Source organism: Meleagris gallopavo, chromosome 1, assembly GCF_905368555.1.
Source record: "Meleagris gallopavo chromosome 1, MGAL_WU_HG_1.1, whole genome shotgun sequence".
NCBI lineage: Eukaryota > Metazoa > Chordata > Aves > Galliformes > Phasianidae > Meleagris > Meleagris gallopavo.
The window spans coordinates 44,972,756-44,994,787 of record NC_139404.1 but is presented as its reverse complement, the minus strand read 5'-3'; positions in this window follow the sequence as shown (position 1 = coordinate 44,994,787).

The following is a 22,032-nucleotide window of genomic DNA, read 5'->3' as shown; positions in this document are numbered from 1 at the left end:
TCATCCTGCCCAGGGAGAGGGGATGCGCAGTTCTCACTGATTGTCAGACTGTTCCAAAGGGACACAGCGATGGCCTGAACTGCTGCTGGGGCTGCTCTACAAGTTGGCACCACTGCAGCAGCAGCAAAGCAGGAGGTGGTGACCACAGAATCATAGAATCATAGAATTGCTTAGTTTAGAAGTACCTTAAAGATCATCTTTAAGGTTTCTACCCACTGCTGTGGGCAGAGCTGCCACCCACCAGCTCAGGCTGCCCAGGGCCCCCTCCAACATGGCCTTGAGCACTTCCAGGGATGGGCATCCACAGCTCTGTGCCTTATCACCCTGTGAGTACAGAATTTCCTCCTCACATCTAACCTAAATTTCCCCTCTGTAATGATAACGTCTTAATGGACCGAGCTGATTGCTTGCACAAAAATATCCCCTTTGTACCTTGCTTTTAAAAAGAGAGAAAAACAGCAACCGTCAGTCAATGATAAGGAAGAACCTACAGAAAGACATCAAGTATGGAGAGAAAACATGAAAGTGGGTTAAAAAGACAACTGCTCCAAAAGCACTGTGACTACTCAGTAGGAACTGGTACTCCAGGCCCTGAATGCTCATGGAGCCAAACACAGCACAGTAGGGCCATAATTTGGCTGGCACTGGCCTGCCCTGCCATGGTCAGGGTGCTGGGTGCCCGCAGGGTGAGCAGCACAGTTCTACACGGCACTCCGTGGGGGGTAGGGGATGTGCAGCGACTGGCCCACAATTTGCATTTAAAGAATTCATAAAAATTCCAGCTTCTGCAGGGTTTATAACCTTGACATTTTTTTATCACCCCCTGGCTTGTTTCTGTTTCCCTTTGTAACCAAACAAACCCATACAAATTAGTATTCGAAAATATGCAATTAGCAAGCTGCTCCTGCAGCTATGCAGTTCTCCTGCCACCGGTTTCCCAGTAGGGAAAATCAACAATAAAGAACAAAGAAAAGAATTTGCTGCCTCATATTAATGACTGCTGTTTGAGGACAGCATTTGTATTTTAAATGAATAGCTCGCTGAGGACAAAAAGGTCAGAACTGCAGTTTGCAGTGACGACAGAGGAGCAGGAGGGCGAGCGCTGCAAGCAGACAGGCGGAACAACACGCTCTGCTTGCTGGGGAGGCTCAGACCAGCAGCTGAGGCCACACGTTTAGGGGTCAAAATATGGATGTATTCCCAAGATGTGCTGCAGGGGCTAGGGCCCACCTTCCAGTCACAGTCATGAGCCCTCTGGCACATGGTGTGGTTTGGAGATGCTCAGCATACACTGTGCTGCTCAGGGATCCCCCCCAGATCCTTCCTCTGAGCAAAGCCACACAGACTCATCTCTGCTCTGACACCCTGAAAGAGAACTTGTCCTGTGAGATGCTGTGACATGCAATAAAGACCCTGCCAAGAGCCAACAAGAAAGTTGTCCAAAGATCACGTGCAACAAGAAACCCAAATGAAACTTGATGTTGGTTGAAGTTATACTGCCGAACTCCAGCTCCCATCTGTGGGCATCCTTCAGCAGAGGAGCTCAGCCCTCTAGCTTTCCAAGGCTGCAAGCTGAAAATGAGCCAACACAGGAATATTTTAACCTAGAATTTGCAGCAGGGTTGAAATAGGTGCACCACAACTGGTGATCCAGAGTGGAAAGCTGAGCCTCCAAACAGGCCCTGTGGTGCCCCAAGGTGGACTCCCATCCTTGGAGAACAGAGGTCCCTCTTGTCCCAGAGTTACTCTAGTGCTGACTCCAGGGCAAAGGTTTTCAGGAAAAATAAGGAGATGCTAAAGCTGAATGACTGCTGAGCTCTCTTATTTACTGTAATGATAAGAAGAACATTTCATTAAGTGCATGTTTCTGCCAAAGCAACAAGCCCTTACCTGTGACTGTGTGTGAAACACAAATGGCCTAAAGGCATCACACCTGAAGGAGAAATTCCAGTCTCTTGAATAACGTATTAACATTTTTAGCATACATTCAAAGCACTTAATGCAGCAGGAGAAACATGTGTTCTGCTCTCAACACCCTTGATAACCCATAAGAGACAAGAAGGAAGATTGCAGCTTTCAACCAGTGTCTTCCCTTCAAAAGCATCCCTTTTTGAAAGGTTAGAGTCAGGAAAGAAAGCAGAGAATCAGCTGAAAAATGAGGCTGATCAAGAAAAGAAATGTACCTTTCAAACCAGGCCACTTCTGAACAGATTCTTGGGAAGAGTGGTTGCAAAACTATGAACCAGATGAAACCAGTCCTCTGCAACTCTGCCCCCCACCCTGTCCTGCTGCTCTGCTGAATCACCTAGCAGCTCAAAGATGCTGGCACCGGCCTTGAGAGTCTCCTCTGACCTCTTTTCAGGCATTTTGGCACCTCGCAAAAAAATCTTTGTCTAGGAAAAGAAGTAGATAAAAAAGTATCTATTTAAATAGGTGTTCCTATCATACAAATTAGTCCTTGTGTTGAGCAGAGCTGGCAAATAAACCTGTTCCAGGCAGGGAAGGGTGAGAAAAGGAAAACTATTTGGGTATCTCCATCCTGTAGGACTAGCAAGGTGTTAATAATGCACTGTGGGTAAGGTGGAGCTGGAAGAAAAATGGTGCTGCAGTTGGACAGGAGCACAGAAGGTGGAGGTTGACCCTGCTGAGCAGAGCCCTGACCAGGATGCACCTGCCCAAGAAGATGAATGGCTGTCACAGCCTCCGCAGCATTTTCTGGGTGATCCCAGACATGGAGTGTGGAGGAGATGACAGGGTCTGCCAGGCAGGTCCCAAGAGCTGCTCTCCCTCTCTCTTCCGGCTGCTGGAGCCCCCTGAGAAAAGGCAGCATCCTATCATGTAGTTCTCCTGTCCCACCCCAGCCCTGCTACAGGCTTTATGAAACACAACATTCCTATTTTGGCCCCGACTTTTAATTCATACAAACTTAAAATAATGGTTCATTTCAGGTTGGCACATTCTCTCAGTAGGAGAAAGATATATTAGTACAGTTAAATCAACTCAGGCATGCAACTTATGAAGATGTTTGCCTTTTCTTCTGTGTTTGTACTAATGTTTTGCCAAGCTACAGCCTGGATGCCTGACCATAACACCTCTAAATATTCAGCATAAACTGTGCTGAAGGTCAGCAAAACAAATTTGCCTGGCACAAGCAGGAGAAGGGAGGCAGGAATTATTCAAAAGGCCAACAATGTCTCGAACTATTTTTGCTCTACTAGCTGGGAAATCATTCTGCTTGAAATAGTACATGCAGAGAGATGATGGAGATTTTTTTTTTTTAGCAGACTCTGAAAAGAAGACGTGCATAAATTTTGTTCTGCTTCAGTGGCTTGCCATACCCATTTAGCCCTTTTTTGCATAGGTGAGCTTTCTATTTTGCAGACTAGAAAATAAAGAGGTTGCTGGCCTCTGCTTGGACCATAGTGCCATGGAGGAGACACCTGGCCTGCACCCATTTTACTCCGTGTTGCAGTAATGTGAATGAAATACATTTGCAGAGTGTAAATAGTGGACTTAGCACTCCTGCTCTGCTTGCATGAATAAGTCTTTTAAGCTCCCCTGCCCTTTCTGCCCCATGGCTGCATAGAGGAATAAAGAAAAAGTCCCATTATGCTTATAGTGGCTAAAATTAGAAGTATATGCTGAGCCAAATAAACTAAGCCTTCAGGCCTGTCCTCTGTCTCTTTCTGCTCCTTAAACTCCTCTGCTGAGGCTTGGTAACCTGGAGGGAGGATACTGTTTTGGGAGAGCAGGAGGACCTTTGCCAGATGCAGGGCAAAAACCCCCAAGCCTCTCCTCTCCTGCTCCATGGAGGTCAGCCCTCCATCTCTTCCAGACACCCCAAAGCTCCCCACCTCTCCTCCCACAGCACCAGCACCATTTGCCCTTCTTCCCCTTCCCTGGGGAGCGTGGCTGTTGTTCCCTCCCTCCCTTGCCTTGACCCCAGCAGGGAATTCAAAGCTGGAGCATTGCCTGAAACTGTGACAGAGATGTGCAGATGGACAGGAGCCATGTTCAAGAAGGCCATGTAGGCCGGCCCTGAGCTGAGGAAGGCGCATGGCCTCCTTTGAATGTTACCAAGAACAGCAGCTAAAATATAGAAAAAAAGCCTGCATTCAGCAAGCTTGAGCACATTAATGTTCTCTCAAAGGAGAACATGGTCATCACTGTACATTTCATGACCAGTTTCCAGCCATTAATAAATCATGGATCACAACCACGTAGATGGATGAAACTCCTTTAAAAAAGCCCAAGTGCTCAGATACTAAACAGAGGCTGTTCTTGCTGCCAACATGCACTCCCCCAGCTTTCCTGCAACTTTCAGAAAGTCCAGTCTTTGGACTGGCTTGTGGGAGTGGGGTTCCTGAGTCAGCGTTTAACTGCAGATCTGCATTATATATCTACAGAAATTGCACCTTCAAGACTGATAGTTCTGGATGTCACAGCAAAGGCTGAAGCTCAGTTTAGGGAGGTGATCATCCCTCTGTACTGGTGAGGATGCACCTTGAATTCAGTGTTCAGTGTACACCACACCAAGCTGTGTGGTGCAATCAGTGCACCCAAGGGACGAAATGCCATTCAGAGACACTTTAGATACTTAATGTGAGAGACGTTTATACACATAACGTCTAAATCTCACTCACTGTGGCTTTGACACAAGGTGAGTGTCTGGTGCTACCATCAGCATCTTTCCCTCCTAACTCCTCCAGGTATTTCTCAGCTTAGTGCCTGCTCCCAGCATATCCATCTGCCTCACAAACCTCTCCTTTTGCAGATTCAAAAGTATCAGAAGTTCCCGTTGACACCTGGCTGGTAGCACACAAAACAGCCCTCTGGCCACAAGCCTTTCATGCCTTCAAGGAGCTCAACTCACTGTCAGAGGAGCACAATGTGAGTTCAATCTACTTTTTTATATCATTCCATTAATTCCTCAGGGGATGAGACCATCTCAGTGGGCAGGCAAAGACCCAGCACAAGCATAGTGTTTCATCTTTTCTATACTCACTGTCCTTACAGTAGAAATTTTCCTGCTGAGGTAATGGGATTAAAAATATCAGTATCCACGCACTAAGAATTAAGAAAATATGGTTTTGAGATTCCATGCAGCTGGGTCTTCTTTTGAAATGACTGTACAAACACGCAAACTATTAGCAGATAGAGATGGAAACTTCCACAGTAGTAAATACAAAAGTGGACTTGGCACTTTTTCTTAAAATAAAATATTATGAATGCAATGAAGTTTATTCATAGGCAAAGGCGCTATCATAACAAACAGAAATTTTTTAACCAGCCAGTTATCTGGAATCATAATTCTGCCTTTCCTCATTAACAAACTTCAGCAAATCTGTGATGTGGCCATCAATATTAAGAAGTGTCGGGTACAGTGGCTTCTTTGTGAATGGATGTGCTTTCTCTGAGAACTGGACCGCTGGTAATTAATTATCTCAATGTCTTTGATCTATTTACTCTGCACATATTTCATCTGTTTTGGTTTGTTACTTGCGTTTCAATGATCTCACATTAAGGAACAGTTCCTTCAGTTGGGAAAATTGCTTTTCCCTTTCCCATGGGAGCATACTAGTGAAGTAACTGCTCGTCAGAGTTGACAGATCCATTTTTTACTTCTGTGAGCATGACTGCACTGATTTAAGGAATCTGCCCATATACAGCTGAGGAATGCTGCTTGCTCTTAGGAAGCCTCCGTGTGCATTTATAGCAAACTGTAGCTTCCCATTGGACTTTGAAGCTATTTGGCTGCTCTCTTACTTTGAGTCTCAATTTTAAAGGTAAAATGGCAGAGATGATGAAGAGCTGCTGTCATTAACAATTCCTTCTTCCTCAGCAAAAGCAAAATCAACTCTCTTTTCTAGTTACTGATAGAAATAACATTTCTTTAACATGAGCAGTAATTACAACAAGACTCAGTACATATCTGACTGGCCTCAGATTTTCCCAAAACAATTTTATTATTAAACACTGTGTCTTTGAGCTCAAAATAAATGAGCTTTTTTTCACCATAATAGACAATAAACCAATGCAGATAGCATAGGGTCAGATACTCCATTCCTTCTATCTCCTTCCCTCCCAAAACTTGAAATCCATGTGGGATGTTTGTCAGAGTTTGGGTGGCAGAAGAGGTGGTGACATTTTTTATTTCTTCCTCCTACAGACTGTTGTTTCTGAGTGTCTGGTGATTTATTTTTAACAATTTATGCTATTGCATTATATGTAAAAGTGCACTGAAGGAGGGAGTACATTCATTTGTTTGTTCGTTTTTTGTTTGTTCATTTGTTTCTTTCTGCTCTTGAAAATTAACACAGAAGAAGACACAGAAAAGAAAAAAAAAAAAAAACCTACAGAAATCTCCCTTTGTAGATCTTCCTGCAAGAGGGGCTGAGATTTATTATTTTCACCCTCTAGGGTGGTACTGGGACACAAACAACATTTGCTCTCTCTTCAGTGTTTATTGAATGAACAGCTGTCCTTAAGCTGTATCATGAAGCAGATGTATTCACTTGAGCTAGCAAAAGCATGAAATGTACCCTGTATTTGATAAAGAGCATAGAGAAAGGATGTTTTTGCCTCTGAAAGTTTCAGGCTCTGGTTGAGCCACCGTGATGCCCAAGCAAATCAAAAAGGAAGATGTGGTGCCACAGCAGTTCTTCCAGCTTTGGAACTGCAGCTCACAGCCAGCTTTGGGGCTGTCCTCACTGTCCCACCAGTCCCTCAGCAGCACCCTGAGAGGCAGCGGCCTTCACAGTGCTCATCCTCCCTGCCCCTGGGCCTTCCTTTTGTGCCAGGGAATGGAGCAAGCACAGCAGCCAGGGGCTGAAGCACTGCAAGAGGTAGCCAGCAAACAATGCTATGGGAAGTATCCTGCATCCATTTATCGAAGGCTTATGCTTAGGGGAGCCAAGTGCCTTGCCCAGCACCACAGGAAGACAAGTTTGGGCTTAGAGAGGATGAGATTTTCTCTTCCAGAGCACAGCAATCAGCCTAGCAGCAGGCAGCCTTACAAAGCCCCACACCAGGCTGGGTTTTTCCTTTCCAACACTGGAGATTACGTGCAATGGGAAAAACTCAGCAGGAATTAGCAGGCTGGTCGTTGCCAGCCCACTTTTTGCTGTACCCAGCCTCCTGCTAAGGGAGCAAGGCCTGAGAGCCTCACAAACGGTCCTCTGAAGATGCCGCAGTAGACCACAGTTTTTCTTCTGAAAATACCAGCCCCGTGTTCTCAGTATGTGAACATAGCTAAATGAAGCTGAATGTCAACCCCTCTGACTCCTGAGTTAAGGACTTGGGCTATGGCTCTTCTTTTCTCGGAAAGCAGAAACTCATTGTACTTACTGTAAATGCTCCTCTGATGCACTCATTTTATGTAAATGAACTGAAAACAAAATCCTTCTCAAATTAAAAGTGAGGTTTTATTTTGAGGCAAATCATTTGTTTCTATCATTTTTTTTTTTTATGAGAAAAAAATGTCCTGAGCAAGGTAACTTATTTGTGTGATTATCTCAGACTGCCCTCTTATGGCAGAATGTTAAACTGTAGGTTTCCTTAGGTCCAAGGTTTTGCGAGCTCTGTTACCGAAAACTCTTAGCTTAGCGTTACTCTTGTCTTGAAAACTGCTGAACAAAGAAATGGCAGAAGCTGGGTTTGCCTCGTCTGCCTGTGCTCCATGCAAGTCCTCTCCCTGATGCTTCTGCCATGTCAAGCACTGGGGCAGGCGTGGGAATGCGAAGTAGAAGGGCAGTGTTCAAAGAAGTTTTTCACCTTTTTAGCACAAGGGGAAGAAATTGATGCCTGATGTCTATTCACTGTGCAAATACTTTAAAAATAAAGAACAATTCCTTACTTCAAATGCATTCTGAACCATAAGTGGTAGGGAAAAGACTGAAGACCATGCTTTTGCCATCACCTAAACCTTCACAGTCTGTGCTGCTGTGTGCCAGAACACATGGAGCTTTGCAGTGATAGCACTCCTGTCATCTCTTGTCCTTGCTCTTCTTGGCATTGAAGTATTCCCATCAGGGATAAGGCCTTGCAGCCTATCCCAGCTTTTCTGAGTCCTCTCACTAGAGAACAGCAGGAACACCACATGGCGTAGCCAGCTGTTTCACACAGGTACGCAGCCACGGCTAAATGCACTTGTGTATATAAACACATCAAAAAAAAAGAAAATTGTCCACATGTGTGACTATAAGTAACTGGTGGCTCAAGTGACATTTTGGCAATACGATCTGGCTCAGAACTTCCCCAGAAAAACACAGTTCTTTCTCTGATACTGGGCTTACTTCGTAAAGAAGCCCAAAAGCCTCTACCCAAAGTAATGCCACATCACCACTTGTTTCTTTTAGGACAGTGCCCTGGTTCTTCTGTAGGTGACCATGCAAAAGGCCAAGGACTTTGTGTGCAGCATATACAAAAAAAACCTCAAGCACCCAGGCAGAGCAAGCATCCTGAAGGGCAGCAACCGTTGACCTAGAGAAACCTTGTCTTTCATTTCCAGCACATCACAGCCAGAGATTATTTAATCCACAGATATATTTACATTGTCCCAAACAGCAACAGCCTATCCAAAGTAGTTCAACAACTCCTGCAGCGGTGGTGTCAGTGCAGCCCTCTGGAATGAATTATTTCCTCTCAGAGATGATATATAGATAGTGAGTTAGGTGGAGCGGGTGAATTTGTACTTGACTCTTCAACTTTTTTTGGTGCCATTTGGCTCCCAACACTCAGTGTATGTTACCTTGCCTGAGTTATGGAGCCTTGACACGGTTCTTTATTTAGGTACTCAATCTGGAAAAGCAATTCCCTAGGCTTCTGATTTCTAAACCGGGAGTAGCATCTGGTTTATGCATTTCAGTCCTGCATGAAGTAAGGAAGGACAGCGCTTATTACCCCCAAGCAGCAACTTCAAGATTTTTCTAAGGATTCAGCACGAGAAACAGTGTGTATTTTACGAATGTCAACAGAACATCTTCCTTTGAAATTAAATGAATATAAACAAGAAACCACTGAGCTGCCAGGAGGACAAAATTCCAGGTATTAAACTGTTCAGGAAGCAAAATAAATGAAGTGGCAGTGCTTTGTCAGAAGGATATGCCCCTGCTGTGGGAACAGCCTCCCCCAGCATTTATCTACGCCCTCACTACTTTCCCAGCCCTGTACGTGGGCACGGCTACTGTGTGGCCTGTGGGACCACAGGGTCAGCCATTCCTATTCCTCACTGTCTGTTTTTCTGCGCACATGGTGAGATGGTAATCACTACCCTTACTGCTTTTATTCATCTTGGATGATGGATTGAATGAGTACAGGAGTCTTTATGGGCTGTGCTCCACTTGTGTAGGGAATAAAAGATTTCAGCCTCTACTTTTACAGGCTGTCAGCTCCAGGCCGCACAGGCCAGGCCCCAACCCCACAAAATATCAGTGATTTGAACAGGATGCTCCTCTGGGACCCTCTTAGAGCTCTGACACTGCCCTGGGACTCCTGCAGTCACACTGGCAGAGGTGCAAAATCAGGGCTGTGACTTTTCCCTTTTACTTCTCTCTACTCAGTGGCATGTGGTGAATCTCTCCTTTCCCCTGGGCAGAGCAACTGGCAGCACTGGGTGATGTCAGGCAGAACCTCACACCTGCTTGCCCCTCCAGAAAAAGGCATTCTGGTAAAGATAGTCAAACCAACATTTTTAAATCATTCAAAATATGAGTCACGTGACATCATTCCAAACCTATCCCAAACATAAACAGGATAAGGGACAAGCAGCAGAGCTCCACACATTACTCAGGTTAGATATTAGGAAAAATTTCTCCTCTGAAAGAGCAGTGCTGCAGTAGCAAAGGTTGCCCAGGGAAGTGGTGGGGTCACCATCCCTGGAGGTGTTCCAGAACCATGTGGATGTGGCACTGAGGGACATGGTTAGTGGGCATGGTGGGGATGGGTTGATGGCTGGACTAGATAATCTTAGAGGTCTTTTCCAACCTCAGTGATTCTGTGATTCTGTTTTTCCTAAATTCAGGGCAGGCCAACTCAGTGCAGTGCAACTGCTGCTTGCAGCAAGACTGAGGAGCCAGATCCACGCCAGGCCATGCCTAGGGATGCCCAACCATCTCCTACATGTCAACACCCGAGAGGCGTGAGGCGTTAACATTTCTCAGGTTCTTTAAGAGCTTCAAATGAAGAGTACAGCAGAAAGATAGCACTGTTTCCCCACGAAGAAAAGTTAAAATCTCTGACCTGCATGGAAGGAGCCTGTACACACCTTGCCCAGTGCCGTGCACCAGGGAGCAAGAGCTGAGCTGCAGCATTGGGCCCGTAGGGGTCAGTTTGTACCAGGAAAAAAAGCGAAGTCAGGAATTCGAGAAGAATGCTGGTTGGTGTTTAAGAAAATTGCATGGGAAAAAAAGGGAATAATCACAAGTATTTTAAAATGTAAAAATAGTGCTGTTAACTGAGGACACCGTCTAAAAAAGCGGATGCATTTGCAGTCACAGTGACTCTTTTGTTTCCCATACAACAGCCTGGATGTCTTTGCAAATGCCCACAGGCTCCTGCTGTTTCACCTTTCACTTTAAATGACTTCATTTTAAAGCTCTTCACTGTGGTTGCCATCCTCCCACCACAAAACCCCTACAATGGTCCCCGCTGGAAAGCCCCGGCACTTATCATCGGTTATCACGCCATTTAAGGGCCATACACCGCAGCTCACCGTGTGGGAGCAGAGTAGCAAAGCCTGTGTAGTGCCCCAGCTCGTGCCAGGATAACCACAGCATCTATAATTAGAGCAGGAAATGCCTGTGGCATCGCCATGGTGAGCACCACAAACAAGTTCCTTCCTACTGCTGCTTTTGAAAATTTACTGCTGACGTGCCCAAGGAATTATGTGTGTTTTCTCTATGGGCCTAGCTGTGTTGCAAGAGCAGTGATATTTTCTCCATCTTTCTTTCTACTTTGCTGCCTGTGCTATTTTTTTTTTTCCTTATTTTTGCTTCAGCTTGAGAGTCTCAGTGGAAAACCTAGCCTTTCATCCTACAGTTACAGTACCCATGACTGGATGGCACCAAGCCTGGTGGTCACAATGACAGGATCCTGCTCTGTGTTAGCAGTGTGTATCCTGTCTGTGAGACTGAAGAATAGGCAATGATTCATTAACCTAATGCTCACTTTCTGGCATCTCTGCCGGTGACCCAGGTTGAAGCTGACTTCTGTGAAGGCCTCCTGTGCACATCAATGAGCCTTGAGGAGACAGCAATGGTATGGAAGGAATAGGTGATACAAAAGCACATGTACTGTAGGAGTTGCCTCTCTTCTTTGCTTAAACCCTAAGAAAATAGGATTTTGTAATATCCCAAAACACTGCCCTTTTCATAAAGATTGGCTGGATGGTTGCATTGTTGGCTGGACGGTTGCACTCAGAGGGTTGCAGTCAACGGCTCAGTGTCCAAGTGGAGACCTGTGATGAGTGGCATTCCTCAGGGGTCATTTCTGAGACTGGTGCTATGTAACATCTTTGTAGGCAACATGGACAGTGGGATTGAGTGCATCCTCAGCAAGTTTGCAGATGACACCAAGATGAGTGGTGTAGTTGACATACTAGATGGAAGGGATGTCATCCAGAGGGACCTGGACAGGCTCAAGGTGGGCGTATACCAAACTCATGGAGTTCAACAAGGCCAAGTGCAAGGTCCTACACATGGGTTGGGGAAATCGCAAGCACAGATACAGGTTTGGCAGAGAATGACTTGAGAGCAGCTGTGAGGAGAAGGACTTGGAGATGTCAGTTGATGAAAGACTCAGCATGAGCTGGCAACACGTGCTTGCAGCTCAGAAGGCCAACCATTTCCTAGGTTGCATCAAGAGAAGCATGACCAGCAGGTCGAGGGAGGTGATTCTGCCCTTCTACTCTGCTCTCATGAGACCCAACTTGGAGTACTGTGTCCAGTTCTGGGGCCCCCAAAACTAGAAGGGCATTGAGTTGTTGGATCAAGTCCAGAGAAGGGCCACAAAGATGATCAGAGGGTAGAAGCACTTCCCTTACAGGGTCAGGCTGATAGAGCTGGGGGACTTCAGCCTGGAGAAAAGAAGGCTCCAGAGGGACTTTATAGCAGCCTTCCGGTATTTGAAAGAGGCCTACAGAAAGCTGGGGGGGGGGACTTTTTATGAGGGCATGTAGCAACAGGACAAGGGGAAATGGCTTTAAACTGGAAGAGGGTAGATTTAGATCAGACATTAGGAAGAAATTCTTTAATATGAGGTTCATGAGACACAGGAACAGGTTGTCTAGAGAAGCTGTGGATGTTCCCACCCTAGAGGCATTCAAGATCAGTCTGGATAGGGCTTTGAGCAACCTGGTCTAGTGGGAGGTGTCCCTGCCTATAGCAGGGAGGTTGAAACTGGATGATCTTAAGAGTCCCTTCCAAACCAAACCATTCTATGTTTCTATGATTCTAAGATTAAGGCCCTGCAATGTAAAATAAGAGCAAAGATGTCTTGTTCTTGTCCCGTATCTCACCATCAGGTTCACAACACTGGCTTTCATGAGCCAGATCACAGAAAAGATAGAGCAGTCAAAGGCCCTGGGGTCTCTTTGGTGTCAGACAAGCTACTAGTAGAAGTGTGAGCAGAATCCCAGTTCCTGATTCCCAGGGTTCCAGCAATGAGTTGGAGAACAGCAGGACAAAATGTGACCCCAAGAAATCCTGATTGTTAGGCAGAGCTAAGCCACTATTAGATCTGCTCTGACACAAATTCATCTCATTTATTAAAAAAATAAATAAATCAATGGCAGTAAGTCCATGTTTTTCCCTATATGTAACCTACGTGATCTGTGCTGAAAATTATGCATATTTTGTTCTGCATTCCTCCAAAGGCTAACAAAGTCTAGTGATTATCACCTGCTATACAAAAAACTTCTCTGCCTGTTGAAGACCTTCGTTACCATTTCTCCTCAATTCTGCTCCACATACACCCATTTTACATCCAGGCTAAGCAAATCCATTTCCCGCAGCCTCCCCTAACTGCTTAGGGTTTTGTCCTTTTTCTTGCCTTTGCTATTTTCCCCCCAGTTTCCTTAAGATATGGTGCCTGTAACTGGATGCAGCAGTCCAGTGAGGGCCTTGTTGGCGGCGGGAGTACCTAACAGCCATCACAATGTACCCCTCATCTGGCACTGGTTTGAACAACCTGGAGGGATGCACAAATCCCATCTGCCCCTGTCCCTTGGAGGTTTCGAAGACTCATCTGGATGCAATCCTGAGCAATCTGCTCTGATTTCATGGCTGCTCCTGCTCAGAACAGGAGTGTAGACCTGACACCTCCTCACCCCACACAGGAATTAACCTGTGGTTCTGTGTGACACTGTGATCCTCCACATGACAAAAACAGATAGATGTGCTGTACCAGCCATTCTTCATAGAGAAAAAGCACTTAAACCTACTTTAGTATATATATGTTTGAAAACAGAACCCCTAAGGGTAGAGAAGGACAGACGCCTTACACTTCATTCCCAGGTCAATGTACACTTTGAGCAGGGGTCTGCCCAAAAAAATAATTTTGGTGGAAAGTCTAGCAGTTCAGAAAGATACTATTACTTTGAAGTCTAGAAAATTAGAAATGAAAATAAAGAAATAAATAAAAACAATTTAAAAAGCAGTGTGATTTTAAAGATCTTAACAGCCAAATGCACTTTACTACCGTCAGTGGTTTCACAATTCCATTTTATTGCATTACTTTCACACACTTTTTGTGGAGTACAAAAACAAGTGAATGATGAAAGGAGATAAGCAGTGAACCTTCCTCTACCTAAATTGTTGCTGAGGGTTTAAGTAAACAAACAAGAAGCGCGTTTCCTTGAATTGCTGAAGTTGTAGTACAGCGAGGAGGCAGTTGTAGCCGTATTAGGTTTAAGCATTTCCAGAACTATGCTTCCAATTAGTAGTTCTTAAAGTGACCTTCCGAATCTCTCTGTGCTCTGCTTACAAACAGCACAAAGCCTGTCACGAGCCCTGCTTCCTGCATAGCTTGGCAGCAGAGCCACGACAATTACACCATCCCACGTAAACCACTGTCTCATCTGTTTTGTAAATGCAGCTTTCATGAACCCTTGCAGCAGCAGCACTGAGTGACTGCAGAGCAAACTGAGCTAAATGTCATTACTGTGTAATCAGAAATGGTCAAAAGCCTGGGTTAGGCCAAAAGCCTGGGTTAGGCCAAAAAGCCAAAACTTTCTTCCAGGCCTGGGCAAAGCCAGAACATCATCATAGAATCATAGAATGTCTTGGGTTGGAAGGGACCTCAAGGAACATCAAGCTCCATTGCCCCTGCTGCATGCAGGGCCATCAACCTCATTGTCTAATACTAGACCAGGCTGCCCAGGACCCCATCCAACCTCACCTTGAACACCTCCAGGGACGGGGCATCCACAACCTCTCTGGGCAGCCTGTTCCAGCACCTCACTACTCTCACAGTAAAAAACTTCCACCTGACATCCAACTTGAATCTTCCCTCCCTCAACTTAAAACCATTTCCCCTTGTCCTGCTGTTATGTACCCTTGTAAAGAGTTGATTCCCCTCCTGTTTGTAGGCTCCCTTTGGGTACTGAAAGCCTGCAATGAGGTCACCCCACAGCCTTCTTTTCTCCAGGCTGAACAAGCCCAGCTCCCTCAGCCTGTCTTCATAGGGGAGGTGCTCCAGCCTTGTGATCATCTTTGTGGCCCTCCTCTGTACCCTCTCTAACAGCTCCATGTCTTTCTTGTACTGGGGGCCTCAGACCTGGAAGCAGTACTCTTGTCTTGCAGTATTACTGTCCTCACTTCCTTTTTCCCTTCTTGCTGGCATCCAGGGCGTGGGGGAGCGAGCTGGGGAATCCCCCTGCTGACTGCCATGCAGGAGCACAGCTCTGCCTCAGCCCAGCAGGCAGGGACCCAGGGACTGGAGCACAGTGGGGCCAGCTCCTCCGATGTGTGACACGAGCCTTCCAGCCTTACCTCCAGCACTGCCTGAGGGGGGAACTCCCCATGAGGAGAAAACCTAAGTAGTATTCCAGCATGGATCCAGATGTTCCTAATTTTTCTCTTTTCCCTGCATGAGGGCTTTCTGAGAGGCACTTCAAGTTCTGGAAAGCCAGCTGTCACCCAGAAGAGATTGCTGCTATTTGGCCCCATGCAGGTGAAGCAGTCCAAGGAGCATGACAGCTACCATAAATCAATACCACACACTTCCTCTCCTATCCCTTGTTCCTATGTCATCCTTTAAAAGGCATCCTCTTCACTGTAGGAACTTCCTCTCATTATGGATTTGCAGCACGTTTGAGGGAGCAGGATGCTGCCATCATCCCATCAGAGTTTGTGAGAAAGGGACTATGTGGCTGCTTCCTCATGTGCAGTCCAGAAGTTGGCTGATACATCAGCATCTCAGAGCTAGTAGAATCTCAAGGGAGGGACACAGTGCACCTCTGGGCTGGGGAAGCATGCACAAAGGCAAAGCTGCACCCTGCCTTGGGCAACCCTCCTCCAGGATCTGCTGTCAGCCACCCACTGCTGGCACACGGCTGGGGTGGGTGCTCAGATGCCCGCTCGTGCAGGAGATCCACTGCCAGCATCTGGGGCTCTTCAGCACTCCTCTGATATAAGTGGAAAGTCACGTTGCATTGATGAGGCACCATGTGTATGCATATATGTGTGTCTGAACATGTACCCATCTTCTGTAAATATGTGAATGCTTCCAAATACACACATACAATGGAAAAATAAATACGTGAAGCATAAACCATGCTTCAAGAGCAGCTCTGTGTTTCTTGCAAATCCTCCTATTCCCCCTGGATTCAGTGGAAATTCAGAAAGCACAGAAAGCGCACACTGTGCAGAAGGTCTTTCTGTGCCTTTATCCCAGCATGACGGTCTCATGTGAGGCAGCTGCTGGCTCTTATGTCAGTGTTTAGGCAGCAACAGGAGGGAAGCAAAACAAAATGTGGCCTAAGCCCTTGGAAACACACAAATAGATATAAACAGCTGGGATAGAAGAAAGCAGTTTTTTTCTGTGTCTCTGCTGAAGATTTAAGGTCTTTGCTTTTTTCCTTAGAGAGGTTGCTGGGTGAGTGCTATTGCAACCATCAGAGAATATATTTGGACTATTTGGAAGTCATGATAAGTTTGTATACAGAAGTGTTCATCTAATAGCTATGATTTGGAGAGTTAAAACTTTCCAAGGTTTGCTGTGCTTTGTTTTGCTTTTTCCATCTCACGCAGCCTCAGAGTCCTCCTTTAGCCATGCATGAAGAGCAGAAGGAGCAGGAGGGATGAGTGAACACACTGCGATCACAGCACCACATCCCAGAGGTTCAACAAGGCCAAGTGCAGGGTGCTGCACTTGGGTCGGCGCAATCCCAGGTATTTTTACAAACTGGGGAAAGACCTCCTTGAGAGCAGCCCTGCGGAGAAAGACCTGGGGGTTCTGGTGGATGAGATGGACATGAGCCAGCATGTGTGTTTGCAGTCTGGAAGGCCAACTGTGTTCTGGGCTGCATTAGAAAAGGGGTGGCCAGCAGGGAGAGGGAGGTGATTGTCCCCCTCTACTCAGCTCTTGTGAGGCCCCATCTGGAGTACTGCATCCAGGCCTGGGGCCCCCAGTACAGGAAGGATGTGGAGCTCTTGGAGTGAGTCCAGAAGAGGGCCACTAAGATGATCAGAGGGCTGGAGAACCTCTCCTATGAAGAAAGGTTGAGGGAACTGGGCTTGTTTAGCTTGGAGAAGAGAAGGCTCTGGAGAAACTTCATTGTGGCCTTCCAGTACTTGAAGGGAGTTTATAAACAGGAGGGGGAATGGCTGTTTGCATGGGTGGATAGTGACAGGACAAGGGGGAATGGTCTTAAACTGAGATGGGGGGGTTTAGGTTAGATATTAGGAGGAAGTTTTTCACATAGAGGGTGGTGATGCACTGGAACAGATTGCCCAGGGAGGTTGTGGATGCCCCATCCCTGGAGGCATTCAAGGCAAAGCTGTGTGTGGCTCTAGGCAGCCTGGTCTGGTGGTTGGCAACCCTGCATATAGCAGGGGTTTGAAACTAGATGATCATCGTGGTCCCTTTCAACTCAGGCCATTCTATGATCCTATATATATTATGTTCTTCTGGGGAACAGTATCCATGCCGACACCAGACCTTGCTGTGGACTGTGCTTGATGCTGCTCTGTGAGGGACAAGGGAGCTGCAGGCCCAATCGCACACTGAGCCACACCACACGGCAATGCTCTACTGCTCTCCCCTTTTGACCGCCATTCCCTTACACGCCTCTCTCACAGCCCTACACTGGAGATACTGAACAGAAACATGCAACCCTCTGTTCTACAGTCGGGAAAATTACAGCAAAATCAAAAAGCAACCACTTTTACAGCAATACTGCCATTATTTTATGTGCTGCTTTCACGTTTTGGTTTTGTTTCATCTCTCTGTTATTTACTCAGCAGGGGAGAAGCATATAAATTTCCTGTGCATTCTCGGAGCAGTTTTGCCCTCCAGAGATCAGATCGATGCCGTGAGCAGCGGTTCCGCAGCACCGACACAAGAATGGCAAAATCAGCGCTGCTACCCAGAGGAAGCGCTGAAATTGCGTTACGTCGTTGTGGTGCAATATAGGAAACCTCTCGTTGTCACAAAACTTGGAAAAAGACAGAAAATAACAGCCACGAGCCCGCAGTAAGAAAGAGACAGCAGCAATAGGCAACGTTACAATTCGAGTTCAAAAAAAAACCCAAACCAAACCAAAACAACAACAAAAAAAAAACACAAACCCAAATCCTCTCCTCGTTTCCCAGGGCTGCTCCCTTGCAACTTGAATTAAAGTGGTGGAGCGATGTAGCGTTCTCTTGGGGTTAATGTTACATTAATCAGAACTGACAAGCATGAAAATCATTCATTGTTGTCTTTAAATTGCTAATTTAAGATTGAAATCTAAAACGCTTGAGCACTGATCGTTAACACAGACAATCTTGTCTCCAGTGGGCCGCCGCACAATTGTTTTACATTTGGTTCAGAAAACAAATGCAAAGTCTGTAACCAAATCCTAATGTATCGTTTAAGCGTTTCTATTCAAAGACATTCTTTGGCTAAACTTCACCGAACTGTGCCACAGTTTAATTTAAAAGCAGCTTTTGCGCAGACATTTACATCTGAAGGCGGAGACACCGTCATTGTGTCACGGCAGCGAGGTTTTCCCCAAATCCCGATTTGTTGTTTCCATGTACAGATGAACTTTAAGGACCTGATTCTCAACGGCGGTACCGAGCAAAGCGGAGACGCTCGGTAACAAGCAAGCAGAGTATTTTACAAGCTTACTGAAATTCAACAGCCTATTAAAGAGTACGGCCGAAATTCACGTAAAGAAGACAGGCACCAAACAGAAGAAAGGGGAATAAAGTGTTATAGAATGTGCAGAGAAAAAAAAATAAGAGGAGCAAACCAAATGAGGTACCTCGTTAATGGAATTACAGGTTGTGTTTGTGTCAGATCAAGCCCGGTCTGAAATGGGTGATTTGTCAATGTGACTACGTGTAGATTCGGGTCTGCAGGCACACACAGCTCCCACAGGATGCGTGCACTTAGCGTAGTATGAAACTGGATATTCAGCTTGGCTGAAGCAGAAGCAAACTCTGTGACCCGAAATCATTTCGTTAACCCCAGCCCCACCCGGGGATGTGGTTCCATGCAGTGCTTTGCGCTGGGAAGGACTGACACCTCGCTGCAAGGTGCTGCAGGAAGGCGGCCGAGACCTCAGCCTACACAAGTACGGGGGTGCAGGCGCTGTGCCACACAGCTGCCCTTTGTCACTCCGGCTTTTCCCAGCGGTCCCAGCAAAGTGGGGTCCCATATCCGTGGAGCACGGTGGGAGATCTGCAGCAAATCCCCGGGCTGAGCTTGCTGCACAAAAGCCGTGTTAAGACACAAGCACTGTCATGCAGAACAAGCCCTGAGAGCAGAAGAAAAGGTCTCAGCGCCTGGCCAAGGAGCGGGGTCACACACTGGGAGCGCTTTGTGCACGGCAGGGACAGGACGTGGCTCCCCAGGCTTATAGCCAGGGCTTGGTGGAAACGCAGGCCGTGAGCCAGGCCTCTGGGCAGCCTGGTGCAGAACACGGAGGTGCAGAGAGGGCATTTCTCTGTCCTTCTCTTCTCTGAATAGGAGTGCAAACCCACCCTCGGACATTCCTTTTCTTTGTTAGCTCCAACATCGTTCAGAAATTTGCTAACATCTAGACTAAAGGCAGGCCCCATGTAAGTATAACAAAATGTCCATCGTGTCTCAAGCTCCCATGTGAAGGGGCTTGAGATCCCAGGAGAGCAGGTCAAGAAAATATCGACAAGGAAGGATGATCTGGGTTCAGAGCCGTGGGAGACTACTCCTGAGCTTGAAAACAAAAGGTATTTTCCACTGTACAGGTGTCCTTAGAAAGTGCAGTTGCAAGATTTGATTGACGCCAGTTTTGTCCTGCTAAATTATGTCTCTCAAGAATTCCTGCATGTGTTTAACTGCTTTGTATGGAAGAGCAACAGGAAGAGGACCTCTGCAAGCATCTCCGAGCAACAGGATTTGCAGTGCGGCTGAGACTCAGAAGCTGAGTGCCTACACAAGGAAAACTGAGTGCCTGATAAGGAAAGGGCTCCGAAGAGTCTCAGACCTTTGAGTGAAAAACTGTAGCACCTGCTTGAACAATTACTGGTTGATTTTTCACTTTTATTTCAAACTATTTAAAAATGAGATTTTATAAGTAAACAACAAAACAATTTTATCAGGCATTTTGGTTCACTTAACATTTTTTAATAGACTCAGCCTCAGACAAAAGAATTCCTTAATATTAATTACTTTAGGTGCAAGGATGAGTCTGTCTTCATTTGCCTGGAAACGGGTGAAGAAGTGCTTGGAGCTGGCCTAAGGGAACCTCCAGTGCTCAGTGTGTTGTCTTGGCAGCTGGTGCCACCTGGGAGGCCATTGGACTCCCTGCCCCATCCCTAGCTGCCACACTTGGAGGTCATCACCAGCCCCCAGCCCTATACCAATCCAGCCAGCCCTGTCTGAAGGCTTCACACACTAAAAGTGCCAGATGTAGCTGGTTTGAGCCCTCGTTGACTCTAATGGGAATTAAATAACCACTTCGCTCATCTGAAAACTGAATCACAGTCCAAATTCCACAGGCACTGAAGAAAATCACGTGTTATTTTCAGGGTCTCACACATACAGAATTCCATGCCATGCTTAGTCCCAAATCCGTTTATTCACAAATCAAAGCATTTCAGTTGTACTGAGGAACACCACAGTCATAGAATCATAGAATGGCCTGGGTTGAAAAGGAACACAATGATCATGTAGTTTCAAACTCCTGCTATACGCAGGGTCGCCAACCAGACCAGGCTGCCCAGAGCCACATCCAGCCTGGTCTTGAATGCCTCCAGGGATGGGCATCCACAACCTCCTTGGGCAATCTGTTCCAGTGTGTCTGGAACCCTCTGTATGAAAAACTTCCTCCTAATATCTAACCTAAATCTCTCCTGTCTCAGTTTAAGACCATTCCCCCCTGTCCTATCACCATCCACCCATGTAAACAGTCCTTTTACACACAGCCAATGCCCGTTGCAGATGTTGCCTGAAGTATTCCTAAGTGATGTAAATATTAATGCACACCTGTATCAGCTTGTAGATGAGCTTTCCAAGACTCCTCTCTGAATGTACCATTCTGAAGTGTTTCAGAAGGATAGGTTTCTATTTATCATTTAGGGCTGAACTGGAAGCCATCAAGCTGTTCATATTGGTCTATGAAACACTGTGATTTATTATCCCTCCCTCATCCCATCTATTTTCTGTGCCTCAGATGTGCAATTAAATCCATACCATCTGCTGATATCTGTACAGGACACGTCTGTACCAGCACAAAAGCAAAAGAACAAGTTTTCTGATGACCAATGTTCCTTACCCATTGCCTCACAGCTCAGAGCAGCTGACTGCTCCCCAGGAGAAATATAATGCAGGAACTACTCGAACTCAGAGCAGTCACAGAGCAAGCAGTGCCGGTCAGAGCCTCTCTGAGTTGTGCAAAACAGTATTGGTGTTTGCTTCAAAGAGATCAAATGTTGCTCTGTACTTATTTTAAGCTCACTTTTAGTTTCATTTAAGATTTCAGACATGTACAGAAGTTCAGATGCCTCATTCAGAATAACAGTTTATGGTGTCTTGTCTGTCAAATGGACTGAATAAGTATGTTTTGGTAAGTGCACGCAATACATACATATTGTATATAGTTATGTATATTAGGGAGCATTTAAAAATACATTAGAAGTCTTTGCTGCATTAGAAAGGTTTCAACCCAGAGTCAGAGGTGGCGCTCTCTCCTCCAGAGAATGTTTTTGTGTGTGATAGGAAGATAAGAGATCACATTACTCTTAAGGATTTACTACACTTGCTTGCTTCTTGACAATGCATTATATATCTGCCATCCATTTTCATAAATACCCAATGAATTTCAAATTAAATTACTTTGGGGAAATCAATTTCTGGCTGTCTCAATAAATCACACACATTCCCGCTATAATGTCTGGGTGGTGAGAAGGAGCTGGGCTTTGTGTATGTCCCTCAGGCCCAAGAATTCTCTTCCCAACCCTGAATGATTTAACGTGGCCATTACTTAGAGGGATAGGTGCACGGCTCTGCGTAAGGCTGGGAAAAAAAAAGAAAGAAAGAAAGAAGAAAGAAAGGTCAACAAATGTAATCAGGAGCAGCACAACAATCCACTGTTTTACCTGTTGGCTGGAGCCAAATCCCAATCCCAGATCAATACTTTGTGGCAGATTAGCCTACACACAGGGAGAGGCTGAAGACGGCCCTGTGCCAGGAAGGGTATGAGCTGTGCTGAGTGAAAACCAGCTGAAATGCTGTCTGGTTAACAAAAAGAGAGAGGAAAAGAGGAACTTCATCTGTTTTGTGTAAAATCAGATACCATAGAGATAACAGAGACATAGCAAATCTCTGTTATCACTGCACAGGGGTTTG